General features: G+C 45.2%; 1 protein-coding gene across 5 annotated transcripts in view; it reads left to right on the top strand.

Annotated features, from left to right (window-relative positions):
* The first annotated feature begins 5,112 nt into the window (after positions 1 to 5,112).
* GRB10 (growth factor receptor bound protein 10) overlaps positions 5,113 to 13,463 on the top strand; it is a 158,351-nt gene continuing 150,000 nt past the window's right edge. For all 5 annotated transcript variants that reach the window (XR_010883417.1, XR_010883418.1, XM_067291170.1 and 2 more), the window contains exon 1: positions 5,113 to 5,218. The gene's annotated coding sequence lies outside the window, so the exon portion shown is untranslated. The remainder of the gene's footprint in view (positions 5,219 to 13,463) is intronic.

Here is a 13,463-nt window from a genome sequence, read left to right on the forward strand (position 1 = left end):
TTCTCTTAGTATTAAAAAAAAAACCCTGCTTTCTATACTCAGCTAATGTTAAAAAGCCTTTTAACAGCAACTGGGCAGAAAAAGAACTATCTAAACTTCTAAAATTAATGCAGTTGGTAAAGGTTCTGATGGGTCAGGTAAAAGCAGAGAATTGAGTGAATGCTGGAAAAAATGTAAAGCTTTGAAAATATCAGTCTTTTGGTGAATTCTGAATAAAATCTGTATACTTTTGCTCATATAGAAAATGTGAAATAGTGAATAGTGAAATGTGAAGTAGTGAATGTTTTTATAAAATGTTGAGTCTTTTTTAGCCCTTTCCCCTTTTGGTTTCATTCTCCACCATAAAATAGGTAAAATGGAAAAAAAATGATGAAGATGGAAAGGAGGGAGAATATTTTTTTCCTACTTTAACATTTAAAAGACTTCTTTTATTTTTTTTCTGGATATTTTAAAAAAATATTTTAAGTATTTGCCTCGACTGTAGTGAAAGTAACAAAAATATTAATTTTAAATTGGTTTTGTTCCAGGTTTAACCTTGGTAAAATTATAATGTATTAGACTTCCTGTCTATTTAAGGTGAAAAGCCTTGTCCATGACAAAAGGAACTTATTACCATTTCAAAGGCTGGTCAGCATTTTTGCCTATATCCTTAGTAGGTAATAACGACCATGTTGACCCTTTTTTGATCGCTTAAGTCTTTTATCAGTGTATTCATACTACTTAAAGATGATGCTCAATGCCCACTTTCATATAATGCTTTCATGAAAGTGCCTGTGAGAATGAAAGCAGTGGCCAGATTCTGATCTCTCTTCTTCAGATCTTATACTAGTGGATTTTCATTTCCTAAATCAGTATAAAAGAAAGGAAAATTGTTCCTGTTCTCAGAATATATATGAAATCTAAGACTGTTTAAAGAAAACATCCTATCTATTTGACATTTTTCATTACTCATTTTAATCAAAATTCTTTAAAATGACTGTTTTTCACATGCAGATAACTGAATTGTAAAGCTTAGAGTCCCTTGGATAAGTTTCAAAAAAGGGAAGTCACCCTGCAGAGTTTAAGTCTTGGTGCAAAGCAGCCCAAGCCCACTGTACTTGAACTTTTAACAGCCACTTATTATTAAGAGCTAAATCTTAAGTTCAGTGCTAACTGCTTATAGAATGCCAATATTCTGCTTATATTTAGGTTTCTGAAGCCTTAACACAAAAAAAGCTTCCATTAATGAAAACTTTTAAATGGCAAAGATGGCCTTTTTCGCTCTCTTTCAATACTGTAAGAGAGCATGTTATTACAGCAGAACACAGTTGTTCCCACATGTTGGTTGGAGTAGTGAATTGGGGAATGAAAGGACAGGCGAAGGCCTGAGCCAGGCGCTGTCCACCTCCGAGGGGGCCGTACATCCCCTCCTCATCTCCCTGCGTGCCCTTGGTTCCCGCGAGCATGGCAAGGGCCTCTCCAGCATGGGAAGGCCTGATCGTGTCTTTCATTAGAAATCAGTGGAATCGGTCTTACCCTACCCACACCTGTAGCTACTGTAAAGAAGGAGGAAACGGGGAGCTGGGATAAATTTCTCCCTGGCGTTGTTCCCTTGTATGGTACTTCTCAAGGCGCAGGGAAGCTTCTACATGGATGTTTACTTTTTTTGACTGTCCTTGAGGGGAATAATGTTTACGCACTCACCGAATATTATTGTCCCCTTATTTCTTGTGCTGTTTTTCCTGCAGCAAGTTACAATTTTTCTTTTCTTCAAGAAAATATTGGTTAATTCTGCAGGTTGTTTTATATTCAGGCTGTTATTTTCATGATATGGCGTACTGTAGGTTTTTTTTTTTTTTCCAGCTTTGTTAGCTAAGGGAAAAGATAAGTATCATAAATATGTCCTTCACTGCCATTGTAAGGATGTATTGCTACTTCTATATTTAAGAGTTTTAATGGTGCTATTTTTGATAAACAATTTTATGACAGTACAGTTTTTGTCTTGAACAATACAGCTGTAGTCTAGGAAACTAAATGTATCTTGCCTAGTGTTTTTATTTGTCAGAGGAATATTTTCAATGCTCATGTATATCTATTTCTTTTATTTAACCTATCACAAAATGAAAAATTTTTTACTATTAAGACATGGGCAGCATGTATTAGAAAGAAATTTATGCACGGACACGTGCTTAACAACAATTCGATCGGACACTTTATCACTGCCAAAAGCATTTGTAGAGGAATCCATCAACTATTCTGATTTCCATACAAGTCACTTTACCATCTTCAAAATGTAACATTAATGGCACTCAGTGTACATAGTGTAATCCTTTAAAATAATGCACATGGCAGACAGATATGTTCTCATGCATTAATAATTTAAAAGTTAATTTTAGGTACTTACTCAATACGATTAACTGATGGATCGGCAGTCTTATATGGAGAAACAGTGAGCACACTTAAAGAAAAAGCATGCTGCAAGACAGCCAGGTGGCTGCTTGTCTGGTGGCTCAAAAATACCTGAGCTTCACGCTTCCAGTTTCGCTTCAGCATTGTGTGTACCACATCGCTGCTCTATGGGTAGGCTCTGTTTTTAATATGAAATATATGAAGTATCTTGTTACGTTGGAGTATCTGAACATTTAGGGAAGAAGCAGCGTATTTTGGAAGCCAGGAATTCCTGAAATGCAATTCTGCTGCTGCCTCATTCTATAATGCTGGTCAAGTTATATAACTTCTCTCCTTTCACTTTTTTTTTGAGGACACCCTGCGTGTGGCTTATTTTGTTAACACTGGCCTGTAAGTTGATAGTCTAGAAGGGAAATGCTACAGATGACAAAGTATAACTGTTTCATTATGAGGCTAAGGAATGTGCTGGGGCAAATAGCATGAACCAAGATGTGCGCCAGGCATTCATCGAATGCCTTGGTCAGGCCCGAGGCAGCAGGCTCTACAAAAGAAAAAAAAAACCAGTCTTCTGGACACCTCTCTTACACAAACACAGGTCAAACAATGCTGTACATGTACGATCTACCCATGTGAGATGTTGATCGTGAAAGCATGTGATGCAGTAACGCCAGATACGTTGGCTCTAGTACGTGACAGGTACGTGCCTATTTATCTCTGAAGCAAACTTGGGCAGAAACCTGATACTGCACACCTTTATGTCTTCACTGGATAGAAAACCTGGACAAAAGTCTTTCAGCTGGAGATCAGAAGGATGCAACTTTCCTCCTTGGTGGGATGGCAAGGCTGTCGGAGGAAGGCCGGCGCAGGCCCGGGATGCAGCAGCCCCAGTGCAGGGCAGCGGGGTGGGAACACCGCCAGCCCTGCGTCCTACAGCGAGTGATGGCAGAGCCAGCGGAGACGGGCCCTGGCCTACTCACGCACAACAATCGTTCTGGCCTCTTGCGGGAATGATTGCTGGCACGTGCAACTTCGAGAGGGTGGGTGGCAAAATCGCCAGGGAATACCCCTCCACCCCAAAATGTCTGGGTCTGGTCCCAGGGGAATGCTGAGGCAGAGTGGCCTGAGCATGGAGGAGCGGCACTGAGAGAGGCCGTGCAGGGAGTGAGCTCTGGAGGAGAGGGAAGGGAAGGGGAAGGGTGCTAGAGGTGCTGACAGGCTGAAGAGGAGAGCTCAGCACCGAGTGAAGTGCAGATGACAGAGCAAATAGCGGCCGCCGGCGTGAGGCCAGAGGCTGCCGGCATGAGGAGGGCAAACAGTGAGTCTGCAGCAGAGTGGCACGTGCCTCTGAGAGGCTGATGTGATACATCCGAGGAAACAGGAGAGATTATTTAAGGAGTCGAGCAGGGAGAGCGAGAGGTGGGAACAGGGAGCAAGATCAGAACAGAGTAGAAAACATGGGGACAGAGAGAGGGAAGACTGATAACAAAACATGCCTCAAAATACAGTAAAGAATGAACCATGGAGAAAGAAAGAAGAACAAGAGCGACGAAGGTGTCATGTTACACTTCAAAATGCATTCAGTAGAGAGTTCAGTCACAGTGCTTTTATTAGTTTATACCAATATTTACATAAATTGATCTTATGAGGAAAAGCACTAAGAATTTTCCTGCTTCTCCTTGGATTTAATTTCCTTTTATAGTGCTGACCACTCCTTACAAGAGGTGTTTCTGTGTCTGGCTGAGAGAATATTCCTCTCCTCTTGGAGTGGAACGGATTGTCCTAAAGCGTATGTGCTTTAAAACAGTAGCTCTTACGGAAGTCTACTTCAGTTACTTGCAAATAAGATTGCTCGGAGCTATGGGCAAAGCTCTGGCGATCCACGGAGTGAAATACCAAAGGTCCCCGTGTGCCCGAGTGAGAAGCAGCAGTCCGTGGGAGTTCTGGTAGCAGCGTGGGAATCCGGTGTTTTGCAATACGGCAGAGCTCGCTTGCAGTCTCCCTCGCTGTTCCCACGCGCGGCGCAGCAGCCTTCCCTGCCTGGGGTGTTACGGCGCTTCGGGGTGGGGTGGGGGGTAAGTGAGAACAGGGTGGGTAGATGGGGTCCATGCAAAAATGTATCACGCTGGGAAGTGTCCCCAGTTGTGTGTTTTTTAAAGAAAACAACCTCCCTCCTCCCCAACAAAAATATGTAATATGTGTCGGTGCGCAGGTCCAGCAGACCAGGGGTACTTTCAGGGTAAGACGCGCCCGCAGCAGCCGCCGCCCCCCGCGCGGGCAGCGGGCAGCGCGCAGCGGCGGCGCCAGGCGGAGCGGGCGCGGGGTCCGGGGGCGGTGGCTGCTGCGGCTGCGTGCGGCGGCGGCGGGCGGTGCCGGGGCGGGCCGGGGGCGGGGGCAGGGCCCGGCGGGGCGGGCGCCGAGTCAGCTGGGCGCGGGGCGAAAGCGCGGCGGCGCCGTTAGCACTGGGAGCCGGCGGCGGCAGGGGCGGCGCGGGCAGAAGTTTTCTCCGCGGACCCTAGCCCCACGCGGGGCCGCGCGGCGCGGGCTTCTTTTCCGTTGTTGTTGTTTAGTTGCGATTTTTATTATTGCTGTTCTTTGGGGTTTTTTTGTTTTTTTGAGGCGCGTGGCCCGAGAGTTTCCCCCCCCCCAACCCGCCCGCCCGCCCGCCCGCCCTCCCTTAGCTCCGTCTCCCCGCCGCCGCGGGCGCCCGCAGGACCGTCGCCCCCGTCCCCGCCGCCCAGGAGCCGCCGCGGCGCGACCCTCCCCCTGCCGCCGGCCGAAACTTGGCGGGGGCGCGGCGCCGGCGGGGAGGGCAGGCCGGGCCGGGGAGCAGGTAAGGGGGCGGGGGGGCGCGGGCCCGGTGGGACCGGGGCGGCCGGCGGGGAGGCCGGGAGGAGGAGAGCAAACTTCCTTTTCCTGCGGCCGCGGAGCCCCCGGCGGCCCCCGGCACCGCGGGAGCCGCCCGGGCACCTCGGGGTGAGCAGGCGGGGCGGGGAGCCGGCCTCCTGCCCGCTGCCGGGGGCCTCCTTTCGCTCCCCATCGGGGCTGCCTTTTTTGGTTTGCTTGTTTTTTCCTTTTCTCTTTCTTTTTTTTCCTTTTTTTTGTGGGGATGTTTTGGTCGCGCGGTTGGTTGGGGTCTCTCCCAAGAGGGGCCGGGAGCCCGGTTTTCCCGGCGCTTCGCGGCGGAGCTGCCCCGCCAAGTGCTGCCCGAGTCCCCTCTCAGCCTCGCCTTTTGACGAGCGGTGCGCCCCGCGGGCAGCTGGCAAAAATGCCCCTCTTCCCCCCCCCTCCAACCCCCCCGGGCTGCCCCCTTCCTTCCCTCTGCCCGGGTTTGCGGGTCCGGGGTGGCCGCCGGGGGAGGTGGGTGCGGGAGAGCCGGGCGCCCGCGCCTTCCTCGGCGGTGCTGGGGGGCTCCTGGTCAGCCGCTGCGCCCCAAAACAGGGACTGGGCTGGGGGTGGGGGGGTCCCTGCTTTCTGCTGCCCGCATTTGCAGCCGGGAAGGCAGCGAGGCCGAAAGCCGCGTACACATGGCTCTCGCCTTGTGTAGCTGCGATACTGCAAGCTGTGCCCGAAACTGTAGCATCTCTGCAAGAGCCGTTTGCAGTTAATTGGTTTGGCAGATGAACTCCTGCGAAATCCTCTTGCCTGCTTCTGTTGCTTAAGTGCCAGCCCCCCGCGTCCCCTTCCCTCCCCCCCCCCCTTTTTTCCTCCTTTCCTTTGAAGCATCGCATAACTCTGTATGGAGAGGGGGGTGGGAAGTGCTGATTCAGCAGCCTGCAGCCCCACTCCGGCTGAAGTGGTGGTCTGCGTAAAACGTCTCGATCTGCTGAAGCGGGAACATATGTTGCCGGTATGTGGAACCAGCGTTGATCAGGTTTTATAAAACAGCCTTGAGAATGCGGTTTACTTTTCCCTCCTCTATATTAAAAAATAATAAAAAAAAAAATCGGGGTGTTGGGGGCAGGGGGAACAACCAGCTCTTAAGATGGTGAGAGTGGGATATGAGGGTAGCTACCACGTTAAATTATGCTTCAAAGGGGCGGCTGAAATTGTGTTGCCTTATGAAGGTGCTGAACAATTACTCGTTTTAACAAAGATTTTGCAGGCTGTATGGTGATGAAACCTTAACAGTTTGACTTGATTTATTCCTGCATCTGAAGACTAGTTGTACTTACAGCACTAGAAAAGGTACCGAGAAGGGCAATGAGGCTAATCCTAGGATTAAAAGGAGTGAGTTATGAGGACAGGTTTAAAAAAAAAAAAAAGTATGGAGATTAGAAAGCCTGAATGGAAAAAGGAAATGTGCTTGAAACATTAAATGACAGGTCTGGCTGCACTTTCTGATCGTTTTGGGGCTGGAGAGGGTTGAGGGGGTCAGCAGGATGCTCTGTGCGTGGGACGCATAGAGCAGAAGACTTAGCTAGCGGTAGACTAGAAGAGGGAGAGCTATTCAAGAACCGTATTCCTCTGGCTATCTTTGTATAGTTATATGCTAATACCAAGGCTGTTCTGGTTTAGAGAAAGAAAACCCTAACTCCTTAAAAATCTGCACAATGTAGAGCAAACAGTAAAGCCTCAAGAGCAATGTTTGGGAACCTTTTTTCAGAAGGTAAATTGGCAGAGCAGCAGACCCTGACGCTTGCCTCCAGTGATCATTTTACCATGTTCTACTCTGATTTATTTTCTTCACTTGCACTTTATTTGTTCTTAAAGTAGGTCTTGTTTGCCCTGGCTACATATTAAAGATCTTGTGATACTTGCATGGTTTTCTTTGGTTTTGTTAATCAAAATATCCCCTCCCTTAGTGCTATGTGAGTTGGCTTTCATCCTCAGATCCAGGTGGGGCTGTATTTCAGTAGTGCATTTCTATTCTTTTTTTTTTAATTGGGTGGTCCCAAAGCACTGCCTAAATGTAAAATGGACCTCTGCATTTCAGTTCTGCTTAAGAATATACCATGTATTCTATGAATAAAACTAATACTTGCAGCCCTCTCTCTTGCATGTACTTAAATGACTCCATCAAGAATTGTCACAAAGGTTTTTAGAAATCTTTGGTCGTGTTCTCAACTGCACTCTGGATATAAATGGGCTAAAAGTATCTGGATCTCTCTAGCAAAGGGATTCTTCCAATGTGGGGAGTTCCCAGCTGGCAGAGGAAAGGTGTAGCTGGGTCATGTGCCATTTCTGCCAGCAGCATGCGAATACTGTGCTGGGAGTTTGTTTTCTTAACAGTACTGAACTAGCAGATGTCCCTCTAGACTGCGTGGCACAGGCGGTTCCCTTGTGTGCGCTTAGCCGTGGCACCAGGGTGCTTGGGGGGCTCCTGAGTAGTGTCGCACCGAGGAGGACTTTGCTGTCACTCCTCTTCTCCCTTCCACCGTGCTCCCATACATGTCGGGTGTAGAGGTTTACAGCGATGGTGCTAAATGAGGCCAGATTTGTAGGCTTTTTTTTTTTTCTTAGACTAGCTGAACTCTTTCTTGGGAAGTGGGGTGTGGGGAAAATGCACACTAGCACTTCTTTAGAGACCTGGTAGTGCAGGAGTCTCGGGGACGGAGTGCCTTCTAATGGTACCCATTTTTAGGATGCACTTTAAGTATTTGATCTTTCATTGGTTGTAACAATCACTATGGTGCAAAAAAACCTTGACAGTTTCTGTTTGCTATACTGCAGAAGCCTTCGTGAGCTGGGCTCGGGCTAGTTTCAAGCAGAGACTTCTAGGGGTGGGTCCTGGACCTGAACAGGCAGTGGCAGTTTTGAATGCCTTGGCCTTTTTGTCCTGAACCTCTGTTTACTATATTAGTGGGAACGTGTGAAATACTTCATTTTAAGTCAGTAGTTCTGCGACAGCCAGAACTAAGGAAGCATGCTTTTCTTTGGATTTGTCTCCTGATTAATTGACTTTGAATAAGCTGTGAGCTCCGACTGAGCCATTTCTGTCTTGACTGAGGGGTGTTGGTGCACGTTCATAGTGCAGTATTTCTTGCATGTGCCCAACTGGTCTTGTGTTTTCATAAAAGAAGGAATATAACTATTCTGAGACCTCTGCCTCTGTCAAATTTGTGTGCGACTTGCCAAATGGGTTGGCTACAGTGTGATTGCATAAGCCTCCTTCTGTAGGGAAGCAAGCTAAAATAAGCATTATTTTTCTTGGAAACTGGACATGCTCTGAGACATGTCCAGAATTTAACAGTTGTGACTCTTCACCTGGGAAATCTAGGAATGGAAATCCTTCTCCTAAAAGGTGAAACTCTGCATTGTAGGCAGCATTACAAAGAACGAGGTTTCCAAGAAACCCATTTATAAGCTTTGAACTTTCTTTACTGGTTTGCCATCCTTGCATTGCCTGCTTGTCAGATCATTTTGCAACCTAAACTCAGACATGGCAAAGTAGTGTTATCTGTCTTTATTCTTCTCCCAAACCAGTGATTGTTATGAAACATAATTAATTTCAAGTAAACAGATGTCACATCATTGCCCTTCTTTGCTTGTACTTGTTGAGCTGCTGCGCTTCTGAACTTGTCCAGTGCCAGGTCTTTCCTTTTCCCATGCCATCTGTTGAAATGGATGAGCTTTCTGGACAACAGTTCTTCCATTAGCTCAGTATGGCTCCTCTGTTGCATTTCAGATGGGGGGGAGGGGGGCCTGTCCAAGGGAACCAGATTCCACTATGAGTGCAGCATAAAAGAAAATTGTTGATCACTTTGAAACATATTGTCTGCATATGTTAATCTTATCAGTGATGAAACAACCAGGATAGCCTGGCATTATGAGATCTGGTTGGATATACATTACGAGTCCTTTGCTGGCATGTTTTATTCCACTGGGCACTGTCTCTTCAGTGTGATGTTTGAGAGAGTCATTACATTTTTCATAAAGGTATGTTCCTCTGAAAGTGGTTTTGCTTTCAATTTGTAGCAGCTTTTGGACTTGTGAGATCCATATGGAAGACTGAAGGATTCATGTAGTGTGTCACCACCATTGCCAAGTTATCCTGAAACTCTAAGAGATACTCACATCCACACTGATGTGCCTGAAAACTCATCTCCCTCTTTGATTTTCTAGGGTCTTTCACCAGTCCCTGAGGGATCGGTTCATGCAGCCCAAATGTATGCTGCTGTCAGGACTGAAGTCACTGCAAATTCAAGCCCTACATTATAGTAGTGCCCTTGTGAACATGTCTGTCTTTCCTGACCTCTGCAATGGGAAAGACCAATGATTCCACTGGCTCCAGTGAATTTGAAAACCTGCTGGAAAGCACTCTCACTGAAGAGTGAGGTGTTGAGATCCTGGTGAGTCAGGAACAAAAGTATAGACGGGATGAATCACATGAGTTCTTCAAAAACCCAACATTAATGCTCTGCTACGAGCCAGGGGAGGTTTTTAATGAAACCCGTAGATTGCATGGGGAGATGCAGATTACCAGTCCTGAATGGCTACAGTAGAACTGAACCCTGGACATCCCAAAGGTTGGTTGTTCTGAATGAGTGATCTTCCTAGCTGAGTTGGAGACCTTCTCCAGCAGTGTGGGCTTGCACTGTTTATACCTGACCAGTAGTCTGAGCTTCTCCAAGAAGTTCAATTTAAAGATTTATGAATCCAAGCCTACACACCTCAAAACTGAGAAAAACCTCACTTATTCTATCTGAAGAACCAAAGGGGAGGGGAACTTTCTTAGATTTAAAATAGTATGAGGAGTGTTTTTCCTGTTATTTTTTTCTTCTATCCTTAGCTAATTTGAAAGCAGCTAGCCAAATATTAACTAGAAGTTTAGCTGCAACCAATACAAGCAATAAATACATGCAGTAAAATTAGTATGGGGACTCTATTCTTTGCTGAAGCCTTTCAGAAACGCTTGAGAAGTTGCTTTTGCTAAGTCATCAACATGCATCTTTGGATATCAAAAGATAACTTGAGGGAGAGGAAAATGTGTAGTTTTATGATGTAAAATTATAGGTTGCATCAGGTTTGTAGATTGCTAGACTAGATCTGGCATAAGCCAGGCACATGGCATGAAGCTCTGCTTCAGTGATAGTGGGGGAAATGAGCTCTTTCTAGCTGGAAAGAGGTGAAACACTTCTTTTTCCTCTTGGAGCTCTTTGCAGCATTCAAGGCTGTTGGCTTTGAGATAATGCTGGTTCAGTGATGACGGGATAAGTGTTATTTGCTAGAATAGGTTGACCTCTTTTTAGAGAAAGAATCAGCAGTGAGAAATTGCCCCGTTACCACAGGAAGGTAGTGGAACAGACTCTGCTTGTTCTTCCCTGGAGTGAGAATGGGAGGAAGGGGGGGCTGCAAGTCTTAATCATGTGGTGCAGTGTTTTTCTGAAAGATGTTTTGGGGCTATCTTCTTTGGAGGCAGAAGAGTTTACATGGAGCATCTCAACAGTTGCTGCATTCTATTCTTGCTGACTGATACTATTGAATGTCTGCAGAAGAAATGTGGTGTCCTATTTCTGTTGTGCTATTTTGTTGGGCTTCGGGGGAAGACTGCAAGAGGCTTTCCCATTATCTTGCCCTCCTGCTGTTAAGCTGTCATCCTTTGACCACCACCAGCAAGTCTGAGCAGATATGTTGATCTTAATGCCCAATAGTTGCATTATCATTAGAATATGAACTACTGGACAGTCAAATAGCACTGATCTGTTCTGACAATGTATTTCTCAGTCTGTTTGAGCTTTTTCAAAGGCAAAGCCAATGAACATGGGCAAATTCCAAAAAGGCAGTTTTACACAAGCAGGTCATGATGAATGGGGTAATTGTAAACACATGTTTGGTTAAACCACTAGCAAACCAGCCTCTGATTCTTCCCAGCCTCAATCAATGCCAGCTTCTACTAGTTCTCAACAGGAAAAAAATAGGAAATGACTTTCCTGGCAGGCAAACCGTAGAGGAAATGCCATGCCATCCCCTTTGAATAAACCTATAGCAGAGTGGGAAGAAACTCTTTTACAGAGCAGCAGTAGGGATTTCTACATTTATTGACAGAGTAAATTCAGAGCAAAGTTCTTAAAAGCCGCCTTCAGTCTCATTGTTACAGAATTTATGTCAACAAATACACACGAGAAACCTGAGTGACTGCTGTGAAGCTGAGCCGGTGGCTGCTGAAGGCTGCAGATAAGTGAGGGTGGATAATACTCCATGACACTGGTATCATTCTTCCATTATGTATCCCTGGTGAGAAAATCAAGTAGGGGAGATCTCTAAGTCTGTAGACTCTTCATAATGGAGATTAGCACTTGATGAATGCTTGGAAACTTCTTTCAGTGCCCCGAATCCAAATTCTCTGTTTCTGATGACTTAGTCAAGTGGCTGCAGCCCTGCCGTAAGTGTTTTCATTGGTTTGTAGCACACAGTAAGTTTTCAGCAGCCTCTCTTTCTTTTGGTGATTAACTTTATTTCTAGGTAATCTTCAGGTGCTAGTTTGGTTGTGAAACCCTGGGGAAGGGAATCCTTGAAATACTTACTTAAATCTGTTTCACTGTACATATTCTTCTTGCAGAACAATTTAACACTTAAATGTATTCTTGATCAGAAAGTTGCAACCAGCCTGTATCTCTGTGCGTACTTAATACATTGGTAGAATGCTTCAAATCCCCAAATTGTCTGGCAGCAGGGATTTGAATCCTTTTCTAGAGGACAAATCAGTAGAAAAATTTCCCCAGATCTTGATTTTAATGGAATACAGCAGGATAAGCTAGTTTTGTATTAGAAAGGATCAAACCAGTGGTTTTTGAGAGCCAAAATAAAAATGGGTGGTTTTTCTCCTTTCTTCTTTCCTTCCTTTCCCCAACATTAACTTCAGCCAAACTCCCAGGTACAGACTCTCTTCCAGAATGGGAACCAGGAAGGGGTGTGAGGAGGCCTGGGGGAAGGGTTAAGTCTATAGGTTGGTCTTGCTGTTAACTCTGAGCATCCTTAGAAAGGATTGAATAGTTCTTCTTATATCAAAACTCAAGTGTGGAATTAAACTTCTAGGAGCCTGAAAAGCTAAAAATTCAGAAGCTTGTGATATTTTAGTCTTGTGCCAAAGCCTTTCTTAAAAGGCCTGCTTTTCCTTCTGGCTCAAAAGTATTAAAGTCCATTTAGGAGAATGTTAGGGGAGAAATATGTATTACAAGGCCATTGACTCTTCCCAAATTAATGTCTTATGGGTGATCATTCTTCATTCTAATAGCTGCTTGTACTGACATCACCTGAGATGTCAGGAAATTATGTCAGAGTTTGAGCCTTGATATTTTGCAGAATGATGGCTCAGGTGCCATGAAACCCTTTCTGTGTGGGTCAGGTTGCTTTATTTTTCCTGTCCAGCTTTAACTGTGGTGTTCCAGTTCCTGTGCTTTGTCACAGCAAGGAGTGTAGTAAACAATTTCCAAGAAGAGGGTGTCTGTGCAGCACAGTTGCGAGGACAAAGTATTTATCTACTTGCCACTAAATTTTATGCTGTAGGCAGATTCACCATCAGGATGTACACTCCAGATACAGAAATAGGCGTGTTTTTAACATGACTTTCAGAAAAGGGCTCACCAGCTGTAACACTGAGTCAAATTTTTCATTTTTTGAGGTGATAAAGGTATTTCATTCCAGGAATCTTGAAATACAAAAAGTTGAGGCTGAAAGTTACCTTTTGTCTTTTTATACTTGCTGGACACCTTGACTGAATCCTTGTTTTAAAATGATGGCTCTTAGTGAAGGCCCTTTCTTAACCAGAAAGCAAACAAAACAGCCCATCATTATGCTCTAAAGCTGATCAGAAAAGAAGAATGTCACAGATCATATATGATTTTCATGAACTGATAGTTTTTAATATTCTTGCCTACTAAGATATTGTACGGCTATGGGTAGTGACATTTAACCTCTCAAAAGAGGTATTGCTTTTGTTTTCTAAAAGGCTTCAGGAGAACTGGGTGAGGAGGCCATGAGATGTAGGAGAACAGAGCAAATGCAATTTGGGTTGCTAGTATTTCCAGTGTGTGTGAAGACTTGTTTTACATTCAGCTGTTCCATTTGGTTTGCATTCAATATGCATCTTTTATTCTAGATCTGAACACAAAAGGTCAGAAAAAAATCTCTGTGGA

This window comes from Apteryx mantelli, chromosome 2 (genome assembly GCF_036417845.1).
Source record: "Apteryx mantelli isolate bAptMan1 chromosome 2, bAptMan1.hap1, whole genome shotgun sequence".
Classification (NCBI taxonomy): domain Eukaryota; kingdom Metazoa; phylum Chordata; class Aves; order Apterygiformes; family Apterygidae; genus Apteryx; species Apteryx mantelli.